Source organism: Strix aluco, chromosome 11 (assembly GCF_031877795.1).
Source record: "Strix aluco isolate bStrAlu1 chromosome 11, bStrAlu1.hap1, whole genome shotgun sequence".
Taxonomy (NCBI): domain Eukaryota; kingdom Metazoa; phylum Chordata; class Aves; order Strigiformes; family Strigidae; genus Strix; species Strix aluco.
In genome coordinates, this window is record NC_133941.1 from 7087948 (window position 1) to 7105033 (window position 17086).

A 17086-nucleotide genomic window follows, 5' to 3' on the forward strand; every position below is an offset into this window, starting at 1 on the left:
GCTCCCTTACCCTCCCTATTATTAAAACCAGATTGTTTCACCACCACATTTGCTGGTGTCCGTAACAGGAAGAGGGTAAAAACTGCATTCCCAGAACAATTTGCTTCTGGAGACTCACCCTTTAAACAGCCAGCATGTGACCCTCGCTTATACTGAGGAAACATTTGCAGAAATGCTGCTCTGACTAAAGAGTTTAAATGCTACTTAATTAATTCAGTGCAGGCTCACAAAATATTAAGGACAAATTTTACACCACTATAGCAGTGTGCTGCTAATACGATGCAAAAAGTTGTCAAGAAAAATCAAAGGAAAGTCATAACTTACGTCCCCCGAACTGGCTATTCCATGGGTTACAAGCACACAGGTCTCTGCAACCACAAACTGTATAAGAGGCAGTGATATGGCTACTATCCAAATGACCAATATTCATTTACAGCTAGGAATAAAGACTGAATTTTCACATCCACACACACAGTGGAATAGAGGTCCTGTGAATTTATACGATAGTGAGACTAAACTACAGGAAAATTCACTATACTCAGAATTTTGTGACCTCCATAAGTTGAACACATGGGCGAGAAGGATTTCTTTTCCCCAAGGACTAGTTTCTTCTGCAGTGAACTCAATTAGTAGAACCAGCAAGTTCAAAAATTTCAATCTTTTTTTCCTCCTCAAAAGAAGAGAGTCCATTAAACAGGTGTGTGACCCTGATTCAGGAAAGTGCCTCATTACAGACGTAAGTGAAAGCAAAGCCCAAGCATGTTTTCTGGAGCTCTCCTGAAGCAGGGGCTGTGAGTTCAACTCTGATCTCATCTAGGCTGTAATGGCTGAGATGAATCGGCCATAAATTAACAGGAAATGAAGGCTTGTACAAATGAATGTGGAGAATCTATAAATTACCTGACAATCCCTGTGCAGGGCAGCTAAGTCTGCAAGGGACTGAGAGCACAGAGTGAGTCTGGACGTGAAGTGCTCTTCAGAAGCCAATGTTATTTTTTGAGAGTATTAATATTTCTGTGCTTTAGCTGCTCAATGTATATCCAATATGCGTGCCAGATCTCCCAGACCAACCCAGAAGACAGGCTTTAAGAAGGGAAGAAAAGGACAAGTAAAGAACTCTTTTGTTTGAGGCACATTCGCAGTTTCCAGGTGACTTCTGTCCATTTGCCTCTTGCTTTTCATGTGCTACAACTGGCAGATTAGATGGATGCATTATTTCACACAGGAAAAAAAAAAAAAACACGCTCCTTTCTCTCCCTCTCTCCATCTCCTTGAAACACGATCTGACTCCAAATGTAACTCTCAGCTCCAAACACCATCCCTGGCCAGTCCCAGCTGGGGATTGTCAGACAGTTCGCTGCAAAGCACTGCACCCTCTCAAAGGACTGCACTTCAAACAAAAGCAGCCCAGCTGACTTTTCCTATACACAGCATGCGACATGAACGCAAGATAGTCCAAACCCTTTACTAGCTTGATTACATTTTATTTTTCATTCTTTCAGTAAGAGCTGAAATGGGATTTAACCCTTCCTGTTATTACTTGGATCCTTTCAGCTCGCCTGCTTTTGTTCCCAATCTCATTGCAAGAGTGTTTTACAGAAAAAAAGACCAGTGACGTTATGACTTTGCCTCTCCCCTTTAGTAGTGACTGGAAAAAGGCTGGAATTTTCCCAACTCACTCCTTAGTTTACACTTTGTTGGCTTCAAAGGTGACAGATCAAATTTTAGTACCAACTGCAACAAATTATCGGTGCTTCCACAACCAATTTGCCTCCAGGAGTCTTTTCCTCTCCCCTCTCCTTAGGTATCACAGCCTGGAAACTGCTTTCCCTGCCTCGCTTCAGCCAGTGTCACCTCAAAAGTGTACGATGACAGGGCTTCAATGTGAGATTGTGCAATCAGAGCCTGGAGCAGGAGCCAAGTCCCTTAGTTTCTATTCCCAGCTCTGGCACTGACTCATCTGCCTTGGGCAAGTTTCTTAACCCCTCTCTACCTCCGGTTTACCAATGTGTATGGGAACATACTACCAGACTAGGATGATGCAGGACTGCCTTCACTGAGGACTAAGAATCTGGTGTGAAAGCAGTTCAAGTGAAAAAGAAATCATAGGAACTAAGGAGCCCATCCAATTACACTGTGGTTTGCTCATGAATATGGGAGGATCAGTCTAAAACAGTTGAACTCCCCAGTTCATACCCAACCTCACCTCATTTGCAGCTAATGTAGATATTGAACTGTAACATCTTAGTGCCAAACTAAGGTAACTCCAAGTCAGCAATGGATTACTTTCACACTAAACTGCATACATATGGCACTTGTTCAGGAACTGCTTTGCCCTCAGGTCAGCACCAGCTACAGCTGCAAACAGAGAGAGGAGAGCTGAGGGAAGCTACCCTCCCTCCAGCCATCACTGCTGAACCCGCCCGCACCCAAGGCAGTGCAGCCTCTATAAACCCTTGCACCACTCTTGAACAGACCCCTCAGGATTCTAAGAGATCTGGATTAACCTCAGCCAGCAATTTGCTGAACCAAGGCCGTGAGGACCACGTCAGGGAGCGAACGCATGCTCTGTGCTCCTCCGGGCTGCCGCGAGACAGAAAAACAAGCAAAATGTTCCAGGGAAGCCAAAGCGTGTTTGGGTTTGCTCTAAGTCGGGAGGGAGCCGAAGGGGGTGGCAGGAAAACAACAGGTGGCACAAAGTCAAAAGCTTGCAGCATTTCCAGGAATCTCAGCTTGTATTTTAGAGGTAAAGTTACACTTTAATCCCGGTGGGTTTCCTAGTTCGAAGCGTCTTTGTGAATATTTATTTGATAAACAGGCTGTGAAACATTTTCCACTAGACCTAATAGGAGAAGAATTCACCTTCCTCTTTGCAGCAAGCCTGTCCTTTGGAGAACACTAATCAGTTTAATTTAGACCATGGCTTCAAACTACTTGTGTGAAATCGATGCAGAGAGCAGCGCAAACATGCTCCTTTGTTGTTCGAGCCACGTTCACTTCCCCTCAGCAGCTGCCCATTAGAAAGCTGACAGGGGAAAATCAAAGCAAACAGACCCTCAGATGGGAATGTACGAGGGGCTTTAGTTGGTCTGATTTAAATACAATCAGTACAAAACCTCCTGGTTTAGACAAAGCTTGAATTAAGGCTGCTTGGCTGCTGGGAGTCTGCAGTGCAAATGTTTGGTGTGAAGTGAGGCTCAAGGCAGGGAGAAGTCACATGCTTGGCCTTCATGTAGTGTCAGCTTACAGAGCTGGCTAGGCTCAAAAAAAAAAAAAAAAAGAGCCATAATACAGCAAACCTATTAAACCAACACCTGTTACAGGCATCAAAAATAAAATCAAGCTTCAAAAGAGAGGCTCCGCACCTTGGGTAGGGTTCTATTAATACGCCAGCACATTTTCAAAATTAGCATACGGGGGAGATCACAAGACTAGAAATGGAGAGATTAAAAAGTTCAGGGTTTGGTTAACACTTCCATACAGGGAAAGTATTGAAGAAACTAAATGCTGGAGCCAGAAAGAGTTATGGGGTTTGTTACTGAAGGACAGGCGAGGTTTGGTGTCAGAGACAGGCCATGCAAAGAGAACAAGATCAGAGGCACTATAAGAGGAGACGGATCACATACACTGTGACTAACCAATGCCTGGAATTGCCTGCCCTCCTCTTCCTCTACCTTCTCAAATCAGAGAAGACAAAGATTTAATACTGATCCTCTTAGAAACACTGAAGAGATTCAAGACCTGGGTTCCTAAACTCTCACCTTAGGTGATCTGCCATCTGATTTTAGCCCACCACTCACTACACACACAAAAAAATTAAGAGAAAAAGTTTTTTAAAAATCATAGTTTGAGTAGAAGGCAATACCCAAGCAATTTTCCTGACAAGGATAAAGGGGAACCAATAATCTGGAAGATGTGTTTGTGTTTACAAACAGCAGCAACAGAAATGTTTGTAATAAGGTGACCAGAACAACCAACCAGTAACTCAAGATGTGTCCCAAGTGATTCTTATGAATGTATGGAAAGAAGGAAAGATGAGAATGTCAAAGCTGATGTCCAGGTCCCAATGACTCAAAGTTTGTACAGTTTATCAATGCAGAACTTCTTACACAATTTTAATATTTTACTTGTAATTTATTTTTTTGCCTCCAAAGACTTTTATCCTAGAAAAATTTCTCTTCTGTGCTGTAAGTTGTGTAAGATCTGCCTTGGAGTAGTGAAGCTATGCCTGCAGCAGAAGATGAAGTAAACATGCAGGTGACATGCTGGAAATCTGTGGCACACAGTCCTCTAGTTCTTCACATGAGACCTTCCCTGAAAGGCTGACCTGCCCAAAGTGCATAAACCCTCATGCTCCCAACTGCTCTGGGAAAACCTCACTATCTGACACCTTACACTGTCATGGCAGCCTTGCCAGGATAATCTATGAGGCTCAAGATTTCATACCATTACAAGAATGTACATTTTTATCCAATACAACATGTGCTGTATTTGCTTATGGGAACAGCCCCACTGTCCTTTCAGAGCAAGGCTGCATGGGTTATTGTCTGGGCAGGAAGCAAGGATGCATGGAAGCAGCCCCCACTTTTCTCAGATGCTCTGAATCACTCCTTCCCTGAGGAATCCTGGCAGAGTCCCAGGCTGCCGCAGATACAGCTCTGTTTGTTCAGGTGCCGGCCGCACGCACAAGAGCAGAGAAGTGGCAGACCAAGCAGCCACTGCATTTTCAGGTCAGTCACACAAAACACCCCAACCAACCACCCAACATATGAGCAAAAAAACCCCTTGTGTAATTTTTACAGGTATTCTAACTTTCCCTTAAAGGTTTACATGCTCTGCCTGAGGCTGTATGTCAGGATCTTCCCTCTCCCTAGCACTCCTTCAAAAAAAAAAAAAAAAAAAAAAAAAGGACTTTCCAAGATGCAGCAAACAAAATCCACGACCATTTTACAGTTTTTCACTTAAAACCATCATATATGTAAGCGTAAAGCAAGAACAGGCTGACAGAGCTATTCCAGCTACATCAAACTACGGCAGAAAGTCTAAAGGCATTTCTCCATCTGCTGTACATCAGCTTCAGAACAGATATATTTCAGGGGGCTTTCATGCATCAGATTACTTTCTTGCCCTGTGTTGGTCATTTAGTATATGGACAAGCATGAAGCAAAATACCCACAGCTAGATGAAGGCTGGGACAGACAAGGGGGTCAAAAAACAACATGTTTGGGGTTTTTTTTTTTCTTGTTTTGTTTAGTTGTTTGCTGGTTTTGGTTTTTTTGAAGGAGGAGGGGGGCAGAAAAATGCAACTTTTCACAGTGAAGTGACTGCATCTTTGTTCCAGGTCATGAACGTTTAGAGTCAGAAAGCAGTCTGGGAGATGAGATTTTCTAAGTCTTCCCTTTGGACCTGAGAGTAGCAGCCATCTGCAAGTCAAGTCAGAGATACTGCACAGGGCTGTGTTATGAACTACTTATTCCCACAAGCAAACTATTACACAAACAAATAGTTCCACTGCAGTCAACAGAACTATTCATGTGAGTCCAGCATGGCTCAAGGGCTATGTTTTCACTATCTATTAAGGGTTACTCTGTGCCCACCCACAGGACCAAATTCATCTGCCTCCCTGACAGACTGCAACTGTTGACCCTGGTGCAGTCCAAGTGTGGCCTCTGAGCATCCTTGGGCCCTGGGTACCCGATCATGGGCAGATGTTATCCTCCTGCCAGACACACTCTCATAGCTCTTTCGTAAGGCAGCCACTTAGGTAAGAGTTAGGCAGACATCAAGCATCATACTCTTTAGAAGCTGACTTTCATAGCAGATGGACATCAGTAAGGGCCTGGAGTTGATGCACATTTAAGGCCTTTGTTAGGTTCAGTATGAACTGCATAGGAAAGACTTTCTTCTAATGTAACCAAAAAACCACCACATCCGGCGAAATACTTATTCTCTTAGGATATTTCTGCACAAGCAACATTTATGTAAACTTTCTGACTTGTTAGATGACTATGCTGTGTGTTAGATCCACTGAGGTAAGTGATGTAATTTTTAAAGTTTTCTCCCTCACTTTGATCTGCACTTACTTTCATTAGACTTTTTTGACTTGCCACCATATGATTTTGGATATTTTTTGCAACACCTAACTTTCTAAGCCTTTGGCATTCAATTCCATTAACAGAGCAAAATGTGTGGGACAGGCAGGATTAGAAGTTAGTCATCTTTAAAACAGAGGCTGTCTTATCACTTCAGCAGATTACACAACCTGTTATAACATCAAAGCAAATTAAGATTCCTGAAGACAAGACAGTCTCAGTCCCCCCATCAGCAACAAGGTGGTTCCAAGAGGACCAGTTTCTGCTCTCTTCTTGTTACACCAGATGTTCCATGAAGATTGTACTCTGCAGAGACTTTTTAAATGATGTATTCACAAAGGGCACAGATCCATTAAAAAAGGCTGTGCAAAGCATGTTTCATATCATCACAGCTTCTCTGTAAGGAGCTTTCCTGAACTTTTATGAACTCAATACCAGAGTACAACCCTCATCTCCATGTGTGCAGATCTACCTCAAAACTTCTCAGCAATTATCTTCAGAGTCACCATGTGCATCCCCCAAAGGGATGATGCACCTGCAAGGGTTGGGGCCAGGGACCTTCAGCAGGGGCTACTCAACTTGTAATGCAGTTTGGCCAGTTCTCTGGCACCAGGGAGGGAGAGGATCTCTAAGTCACTGAGAATAATCAATGCTGGTTTTGAAACAGCCGGTGTGTGAACACTCATAGCTGTGCTAGACTTTCATCCTCTCCTCCTCCAGGTAACAGTCCAAACCACTGCTCTTGTCACTCTCCATCTTCTCACATTCCCTGGCCTCAGTCCGGAGCAAGCACTGAGAAGAGAGGTCCTGCTGAGTTCTGAACTCTAAGGAGAACTGTCCCATGCGAATAGAAGGACGAGTCACATAAGGTAAATGGCAGTTCTCATACAAGAATTCAGGAAACCACATGGCTCTGCAGCAGCTGTCTAAATGGGGTCGTGGGGCTCAGCAGAGCCTCTTTTGAAGGAAGGACGGCATCAGTATTTGAAAGGGGTCATTCAGTTGCTGGCAGATGACAGTCAGGTCAGTGTTTCCATGTTCTACATCTTACAACTTTGGTCCGCTACTCTCTTACTCTGCCATTGGCTTTTCCTCTTGCACTTTTACCTTGAGGGCTTTCTTCTGCTGCTGATACATGCCAGCCAAACTCAATTTTCTATCACAAATTAAATGCATAAGCCAGTCCTTGAAGCCAAGAAAAAGCCCAGTTCAACCCCCAATGGTTTGCTGCTCTGGTGAGTTCCTGCTCTCCACAGCCCCACACTTGCACAGCCCCCAGCACAAGGAGCCACTCCATGTCAGGGCTGCTGCCTAGTCACCCCCACATGCTTATCACTGGCCTCAAAGAGGAGCCAGGTTTGTGATGAGGAAAAACAGACACTAAGAATCAGATCCAGCCCAGACATCAGTGTAACCAGCCCAGAGCAGAGGCTGGGGCAGCTACTCTGTCCCACTCCCAAGCAGAGACTGCAGCCTCTTTTCATTTTCAACTTTTGCGCTTCTAATCAAGAAGGGAAGCATTTTCATTTGAAACCCAATAGAGTCCAGGATCACAGGGCATGCAGGCACTTTTATTCTTAAATCCTGATGCTGATTTTAGTTTCTCTTTGTGTAACAAATGATCAAAGTAAAGAAGATCCACCACAGCCTAGTGAGTGCATGTGTTTTGTGGGTGGCTTTGTTTTGCTTCTGTCTCTCCACAGGAGTGAGGAGGGGAAAATACACAAGCAGAGAAGCAATTTAAGTGCAAACCAAATGTAATGACTCTGCCCATGATGCTGCAACACTAATCCAAACTGTAATTGCAAGCAGACTGTTTGTGCCTGAAAGACATGATGTGACACAGGCTTTTCCCACCTTTGACAGGAGCACAATGAAAACAGGTGGATTTAGCTACACAAGAGCTCTGTGATCCTGACACTAAGGCAGGTAAATAGCTGACACCACACTTGAATACATCTACTCTCCAGACCATCAAATTCTTGAGTCTCGTGGAACTTGCAGAACTTGCGAAAAGAGTTGTCCCTTGAAGAAGGCAGTAGTTGGAGAAACACATTTTTTGATTGGCCAGTCAAACTCCTGTTAACACTTTAGAGATGTAGATAGGCTGGCTGGTTAGTCTGTTCCAACATGACACACACTTGTGCTCTGTTGAAAGGGCTTATCTGTCTTGTCAGCAAGGTCACCAGAGCAGGAATAGCCTCTGGGCAGACTTCACTGGGAGCTCTGCTCGGCTGAGACCGTTCACCCTGCAAGAAGGAATAGCTCCTACGTGGAAAAGCAATGGTCAAGTTAGCAAAGAAAATAGCTCTTCTTAACAAGTCTAGGCACCCTGTTATTAATAAAGCGTATCAAGTAGGAAGGATGGCTTCAGGAAACTGCAGAAGGTGTCAAAAGATCCAGGGAACAGAGAATTTGAGCTTTGAAGTAGAACTGCAACTGTGCTAGGCCAGGCTGGTGTAAAACACTATCTGTTCAAGCTTCCCTAGAGAAGATCTTGTAAAATCAGTGGTAAGCATTTATCACCACTTAGCAAAAAAGTTCAAGCTTCTTTAATAAGACCATTTACTTCTTCATTCTGCTTATTTTGAAAAAGACAACTGTCTCAAGAACATAATCTGGAGGGGGAAATAGAAAGTCTTCAATAAAATCACCAAAAGGTGTTGTTCTTCCAAACCTGAAAAATTACACAAAGTCCAATCCCTTTCCCTGGTTGTTTATGCTAATCACTCCTCCGTTCAGTAACTGCTTCCACACAGCATGTGATCTGCAGTATATAGATAGGACAGGAGAAGATATTTTAAATCTAAAAACAATAAGCCATTTATAGGTTCTTTCGCCATCAACTCTTAATTCTTCCCCTCTCTCCAACTTTTTTCTCTGCTCAGATCTGACCACTAAAAGAGTTGTCTTTTCACTCGTACGCCCCTGCACTCCTATTTAGCTTTCCAGCTGCCTTTGCTATTCTCCCTGATGTGCAATTGAACATTAAATGGTTTGACAGGCAGAACATGTACTCACCCAACCACTTATTCCCAATCAATATTCACACGGAATTCCTGTTAACAAGCAAGAGTTATGCACACACTTGGAAGGGAAGGTGGCTTTTTAAGTGACCACTTCATCTAAAGGTATGACCGATCACTTTCTCATCTGCATTAACCAGCAGTCAGATTTTCCACCCGGCATGCCCCCAGCACGGCTGTTTTTGCAAGAGTAAGATTGTAACTTTTGACATGATCTCTACTGTTCATCTGTGCAGTTAATCGGGGAATTAACAAGGGTTAAAAATAACAAAAAATCCAGCATATAGCCAGCTTTTATTAATTTAAAAAATGAACTTTCTAGAGATTCTTTTGCTAATCTTTTCCAACCTAGACATGGCAGGATCACATTTTAGTGAACACTGTTTACACTAGTGTTTCTTTATCCTGAATTACACATTATTCCTAACTGTGCCAGTGGAAGCAATGATGGAAGTGCTAAGCATCATACAGAGCAGGAGGTAAATGGCAAAACTGATGTTTTAACTCACTGGGCTTTGAACCACATGGGCAGGATTCATTTTTTAACACCTCTGCTAAAACAGTTTTAGCCTTGTTATATGCAGAGGAACTAAAAGACACTGAGTGCCTCTTCTCAAGTCTTCCAGGACACTTGAAAGTAAACAAAATGGAGAGATTTTGGAAGTGCTCTATGGCACCATACTTTAAAAAAAAAAAAAAATAAAATCACAATTCTACCCTCACCCTTCTTACTCCTTGCTAGGCATCTATTTGATGCTCCAAGCAAGCACAACTGGTCTAACAACTAGGATAAACCGAGGGCTGGTAATGAGGACTAACAGGGCAATCTCAATAGGGAGGAAAGCATGAAAACAGTAACTAATTGATAGTTTCCTGGTTTTATGCAATTTCGCTACAAAACTGAATCAGCCAAGCTTTCAGAGAGAAAAATGAGTAGAGAATTCTACCCAGAAATAATTTAACTTGCTTTTATTGCAGCTGCAACCCTGCTTTTACTCACCCCAAGCAAACTAAATTGCCATTACCAGCAGTTTTTAGGCAGGAAACTCCAATATGCTAAAAAAAACTTTCAACTCAGCAAGTTATTTATGTTTGAAATCTGCTCAGCCTGTGAAGACTAACAAAGGAATTGCGTTTGTAGACATGTGCTTTATTTGCCATATGCCATTAAATGAGACAGTCTACCATAGATATTAATAGTAGCAAGTTTGGGCTATTCTAAGGCTCAAATATGAGGCTATTTTTCATATTGACCTTAACAAAAGATCACGGTCAGAAGTGACCCTAACAACTAATCTAGGCTTGATCTGCAGAGGGACAGAACTTGGAAACCATCTTGTGCATTGTACACGACACACACCTGCCCTCGGACAACGCACCAGAAGATGGTTTACATCTGCCCCACCTCTTCAGCTCAGAGGAAGCAGGCCTACCCAAACAGGAATTTACTTGGTCTTGGGGTGTAATGAGTGTGTGGGACACAGAGAAAAGATACTGTTCCAGTATTCTAACCCCTAATCTTGTACTCCGTCCCACAAGACCACTTGTGTCCTCTCCTTCCTCCAGAACAAATACTAACCTAGCACGGCCTGCCAAAAAGCACACAGATGTCAGAGCAGACCTAGCCCAGCAAAAAGCAATTCTCTACTCACAGAAGAAGCTGCCACAGCTGCACAAAACGGTTATCCTCACTAGTAAATACATAATGAAGCAGCCTCAAGGGATAACTGGTATTCCATGAGTTGCCACCAACTTTCACTATCTTTTTCCTCTAGCCAATTTTTACACTGCTCTATACGTGCCCAGATTGCTTTCTGGTGCTCTTTTGTGAGTCCGAGAACTATGTGCTTTGCTGCTGTTGCTTTTCTAGAAAAAAAATGATTACTCACTTCCCTGAAATAGCCCCAGATCCTTTCCCATTTCCATGCACTCGCATTATATCTGAAAGCTCGAAGAGGACATGCAAATGATTAGAACAGTTCCAACAGCCCAAAAGAGAAGTCAAAACAGCGTCTCTTCTGGTGCTTGGGAGCACATGATTAATGAGAATTTCCTCCACTGGGAAAGCCTCTTGCAGTCTTTGGCCTCAAAAACTAGCAGACTTTACGCACTAGAGCCTTACTATGAACCCTGAGCAAAACAAACAGGAGAGGTGGGTTTTAGAATATCTCATGCCTGTACATTACTTGCATACTGAACAGCCTGACTGCCAGCATTCTTTCTATTCACCTTTCCACATCAATATATTCACATTCAAAAATAGAAGCTGTGTAGTCTGCAGCGTGGACCAAATCCTCAGAAAGCAACTCTCTCTCCAGCCTGAGGGGAATTGCCCGAGTAAACACTGGAGAATTGGTCCCTGTAGACATGTCACCACGTAAGAACTGATGCAGGCAGGGGCTGGGGGTGAACCTGCTCCCACTGATGGATCTACACCTGCATATACCACTTTGCCTTTCTTACCAGAGGAAGTTTTCTTTGTGCAAGTAATTATGCTGCGTGGCAGGCAGCGCGGTTGTCTGAGCTGCCCAAGACACGTCCTGCACACAAGCAGAGCCTGCTGACTTCAACCGGACCCCGCACACGGCTGCATCTGAGTCATCTGGATTTTGTGCTTACAAGTACAAAACCGCTTGCTGTGACCCAGATGGAATTAACAGCGTATTCTCCTTATTTCTAATTGTTAGATCATCCTTTTTTAACTCCAGCAAAGATGACTTGCAGCCTAAGCCTCTTGGGGGTCAAGGCAGTTGTTCTGTTTGTACAGCAATTAGCCACAGCAGGATCCCAGGCCACAAATGGCCTCTAAGGCTACATCTACACTATCGTGTAGCTCAAATCTCAATTCTTCATTTAAGCCCAAACCTCCCAGTTATCAACACCACCTACTCTCGCCTAGTCAAGAACATGAAGTGAGCTCACACCTCATGTAGCTCAAGCCTGAGCTGTTCTCTATAAACAGCACAGATGCAGCAGTTTTGAGCTCTCTAACGGGTTACCCAAAGAGGCTCCCACTGGCAGGAACTGAAGCTGCAGTCCTCCCGATACTCAGCTGAGTCTTCATCATCTTAACTTGAAAAGCAAAGACCAACTGGAGTCACATCTCAACATCACCACCTTGGCTCCTGGAAAAAGGTTGCAGAAACAAAGGCATGTTTGCTAGATCACACTTGGATCGGCAGAGTACAGCGACTGCTAGCATTGTTGTAGCTAACATAGCAAGACATGTTTGTCTTGGGTGAAAGCAAAACAGCAGCTCAAAGCATCTAATGGACCACATGGGTCGTTAGAAAGAGGCTCTGCAAACTGACAACACTAGCAAAGCAGTGCAAACAGTACTACAGTAACAGTTGCTTTCCCAAGCCTTCACTAAGAAAGCATGAGGTAACAGCTCCAGGAGGAGGATCAATAGTATAATGCCAATTCTGCCCCGTTAGGGATCTCCCAAGACCAGTCAACTCTAATCCACTACAAAGGTCTAATGAGATACAATGAAAATTAAAGCCGAAGTCAGACAAGAAACGAGGGTCACGTTATTAACAATGTGACTAATTTAACTACAATTATAATGAAGTCTCCAACACTTTGGGGAAAAGGTTTCCAAGAAACCAATGCAATTCAAATGGAAACATTACTCCTGATGCAGAAATTACTGGCTAGAGTCTTTGACCTGTCTTACTGCCTGACATCCAGAGGACATACCAGAGTACCCTCCTTTTCATGAGGACCATACTGCCCCACATCAGCATCTGAGCTCACCAGTCCTTTCAAGCAGACCTAGCATGTTCCCTGCCACTCCTAGTTTCCAATTCTCCATGTATTTAGTTTTCAAATTTTACATGATCTATTTTGCCTGTGGCATAGTAGATCACTCGCCCTTCTCCGATTAGCCCTCTCTGTTTAATTACAGTTTAATGTGAATTGATCTTTACATTAATGAGCCTGTAAAGAAGATTGATTTTCTTCAAGAGACTTTTATGCTCAGTTTGGCAGCAGAGTAGTCCTATTGATTTCGCTCTCCCCAGTAAATATGCTGCAGAGTGTCATCACATCCTCTGTGAATCAGCTAATCCTATTTCACACTCTTTTGCTCCAAAGATCCCCATTCTCACTACCTTATCTGTGCTCATTCAGAGCAAGATCATGGGGCCACAGCATCTCAAACAGCTTTGCCTGTTGCTAACATACAGCTGACTACCATGGGTCACTATCCCTTTTGTTCCTAAATGGCTGGGGGCTTAAAAGACTTAGAGTGAAAGAAACGAAAGTTATTTCTAAGTGTTTAATCTGTTAACTTCCTTAATTCCTAGCCCACTACTTAGCGCAGAGTGTGCTCTGTTTACCACACTTGCTTCAGAGGTCTGGATAGCAGGCTGTCCACTGAGCTCTACAGCTGTGTAACAGCCTGCGCAGGCACCCCAGCATCCGTGGATGCTGACTCAATCAGGCTGGTCACCTTGGAGCCAGGGCAGAGGACAAGATCCACCTCCATCATGCCATCATCCCAAAAGCTCCCCAGGATGCACTTAGCCACATGCAGGTAGATGAAGCAGAGGCAGGCAGGCCCCAGAGTAAGGGCTGAGCTTGCACCTGCACAGGGGTTTGTGAGAAACCTGTGATAACAGACCAGTGCAGAGCTGATTGCAGCTCAGGTCTGACCTTTACCAGGCATGCTAGCAAGGCTAAGAGACTCTCCGCACAAGTTAGTGAGGAAGTCGGATATAAACAGACTCAGTTCTGCTGCAAATCAATGGTTTCTTCCATCCACCCCTTCCCCACCAGATCACGTAACAGAGTCTTCTTGAGAACCTACAGAGTTAACACACTTGAGTTGCAGCAGAACATTGGGAAGGGAAATCCTCAGCCAAGAGCATGTCAGTGAAAACATCCTGCCATCAACTCCCAAATGTCCAAGTCTAGGAACTGTAGCTAAATTACAAATGCTGTGGGAATTTCAGGCAAGATTCTCCTCTTAGCTACTCCGATGTAATTTCGGAATGAATCCAGATTCAGTCTCTCCCCCTCCCAGCTGAATTTCCTGGCTTTTGTTTGCACTAACAGATGTTTGCATTTAATGTCTGTTTTTATTTGGTAACCCATACACAGATTATTTTTCCCTTCTGTTCTATTAAAAGCCTTATCAAGTCCCTTATGTTTGCTCTCGTTGAGATGAACGACTTTGGCAGTATTTTCAACATGCAAGGCAAACAAACTGACTCTTCAAGGAATAATTAAACTGAACTAAACTTCATGGCAGTGTATTAGGGTATAGCATGTTTGATACATATGTTAAGCCTGCATCCATGTGCAGCCTGAAGCATCCAAAGATTTGCAGGAAGCCCTGAGAATTCTCTCTCCAACAGATTCCCACATCCTTACATACATTACTGGCCCACAGTCCACTCACATGTGGGGTCAAGCAAATTTCAGGTGATGAAGACAGGTATGGGAAACCCCAAAAACCAGGGAATGCAAAGCAATCAAGCTTATTACTAAAACCTTTATGGAAAATTTGAGTTTGGCAGTATGGCAGATTTTCTCCCAGCACCAAAAGGAGAAGTCTCTTCCCCAGTTTAAGAGTGGGAGATGAAGTAACTCATTCAAAAGAGCTGTTTTGAGTGACAAATATACAACCCTTGGTTTTATAATACATTCACAGCCCTTTGGAAATGCTTAACCACATGCAATATACAAAACCTACTTCAGAGGTCTGTGAGGTAAACACACTTCACACATTTCTAAACACTGAAAGAAAAAAAAGGAAGCGTATTTATTTTTCTTTAGCAGTAAGAATACACTGTAACACTATATACTTAAACATAAACTAGTTTCTCAGTACACAGTCTTCATTATGAGTCTTCACCCTGGGTTTGGTTTGGCAGCCTCCCCAATTATTACTTCACAGATTTGAAGGCCAGAAGAAACCAGTATGATCATATAATCTGATTCCTTACATCACACAGGCCAAAGAACTTTACCTGACAATTTGTGTATCAAGCCCATTAACCTAGAGTTGAACTAAAGGACCACCTTTTAGGAAGCTATCCAATTGATTTAAAGACTCCCAAGGATGGAAAAAGCTTCACTTCCTCAGCAAATCATTCCAATGTGAGCTAGTCAGCAACATTGATTAAAGCAGGTACTTTAAAACATCTTTCAGATTATTTTTACCTCTGGTAAAACTTAAAAGGAAATGCAAGGGGAAAGAAGTGGCATTCTCTGAAACAAGCTAAACAAAGAGATCCTTCTTGCAGAGGTATGACAGCAGCATTACAAATCCCACTATCAGAGTTATTTATGTGTAGCAGCTGAGGAAAGCAATACAGATTTCTGGAAAGTGATACTAAGCAGGTCTGTTTAGAATACCGTCCTTTTATCATTTGGCTTTGTACCTTCCCCTTACTTCTGCACCACTCTGAAATTTCAGAGGAGCTGTAAATCTACTGCTTTCCACCAGTCATTATTCCTCCTTTCCAAACTGCTTATTTCATTTCAGGAATAAAAAACCCAAAGCTCTAGCAATTTGGTCCTTTGCCAATGGCTAAATTAATAGCAAAAATAACAACAGGGGCTTGTGAAACTCAGATCATTTATAGACTTCATGAGAAAGAAAAGCCGATTTGGGGGGCCTAGGACTATATCCTGGATGGTAAATTGTATGCAAGCTTTCCACCCATAAATCAGATTTCTGGAGGTTTTTGAATCCCAATGCGTAACACGCTGGGTTATGTGGTAGCCTGGTAAGCTCAGTTCAAGTGGCAGGCAGATGGCCTCTCGTGTCAGGGGATCATGCTTTAAACAAGGGACCTTGCTTGGAGGGAGTTACCGCCCCACCCTGCAGCCAGCAGCCCCCAGATCACACATCCAGACTTCACATGTGGTCACGCAAGCGGGGAGAGGCTGCGGCAGGAGGCAGAAATCAAACAAGATGGTTTCACACCAACTGCATGTGACATTTGACAGGTCTGATAACTGTTGAGACACAAGCCACCCCTACACGCGGGAGGTGAAGTGGTTACTTATGCATTTAACAGATACACTTGCTAGATCCAGCACTGATGATAGCAGAGGAGCACTTCGGCTCTTCATAAGCTCTGCAGGAACACGGTATACCCAGGAACCAGATCAAAGACACCGTATCTCAACTGAAAGCTAAACACGCTTCTCACTAAACTCAGGAGTGAGATACAGACACCAATTTGAAGCTAAGATCCTTAAACTGAATTAAGACAGTGAGGGAGTTGTTATGCTTTGCATATTTTAACGCTTCCTAATGGAAGAGCGGGAACAGTGCCAGTTCATTTCGCTCAATTCTGTCCTTGATTTAAGTAATAGGAATGTACTTGTCAACAGATCAAGGTTGACTCAGAGTAAGTCAGAGCCTTTTGAGCATGAGAGGCCAATCACCTGGTGGTACGGACACAGGCATTTTCCACTATGAAGAGAAGCAAATCCATGGCAAATATGGGCACCTGCCTGCAAGTGTACACTGCAAGGCCACGCACACTGGAAACCATCGCTTGAACTGCTCAAGCACTTTGCTGGAGTCCACATTAGCTATAACCACTTCCCCTTCCCAGGAACTTGGGAGGTATCATGCATACCTCAGCAAAATTCCTTCTCGGTGTGCATTACAAGCAGACACATGCAAAAATAACTTTAAAAATCCACACTCTTAAGGTACTATGAAGTTTGATATTATGTCTTTATTCCCTTCAGCAGCATCCTCAACCTGAGATCCTTGGTGGCAGATACAAGGGCTCTCAGGTGTCTAATACTTCTGCAGGCACCTAAACTACCAAAGTTCAAAGCTTCTGCAGATCTAGCCTTACAATCACCAACCACTCTCTCAAAAAAAAAAGTTGAAAGAGACCATAAAAACAGGTCTGGAATGAGTTCCCTGAAAGAGTAAGATGCAAATAGTTTCTGGCTTTATGAGAAGAAATGATCAGAACAGGGCCAGGGAAA

The 17086-nt window shown here is 43.4% G+C and overlaps 1 protein-coding gene across 1 annotated transcript in view; it reads right to left on the reverse strand.

Moving 5' to 3' along the window:
- The window catches only part of LRIG1 (leucine rich repeats and immunoglobulin like domains 1), a 96209-nt gene that overhangs the window by 35188 nt on the left and 43935 nt on the right, over positions 1 to 17086 (reverse strand).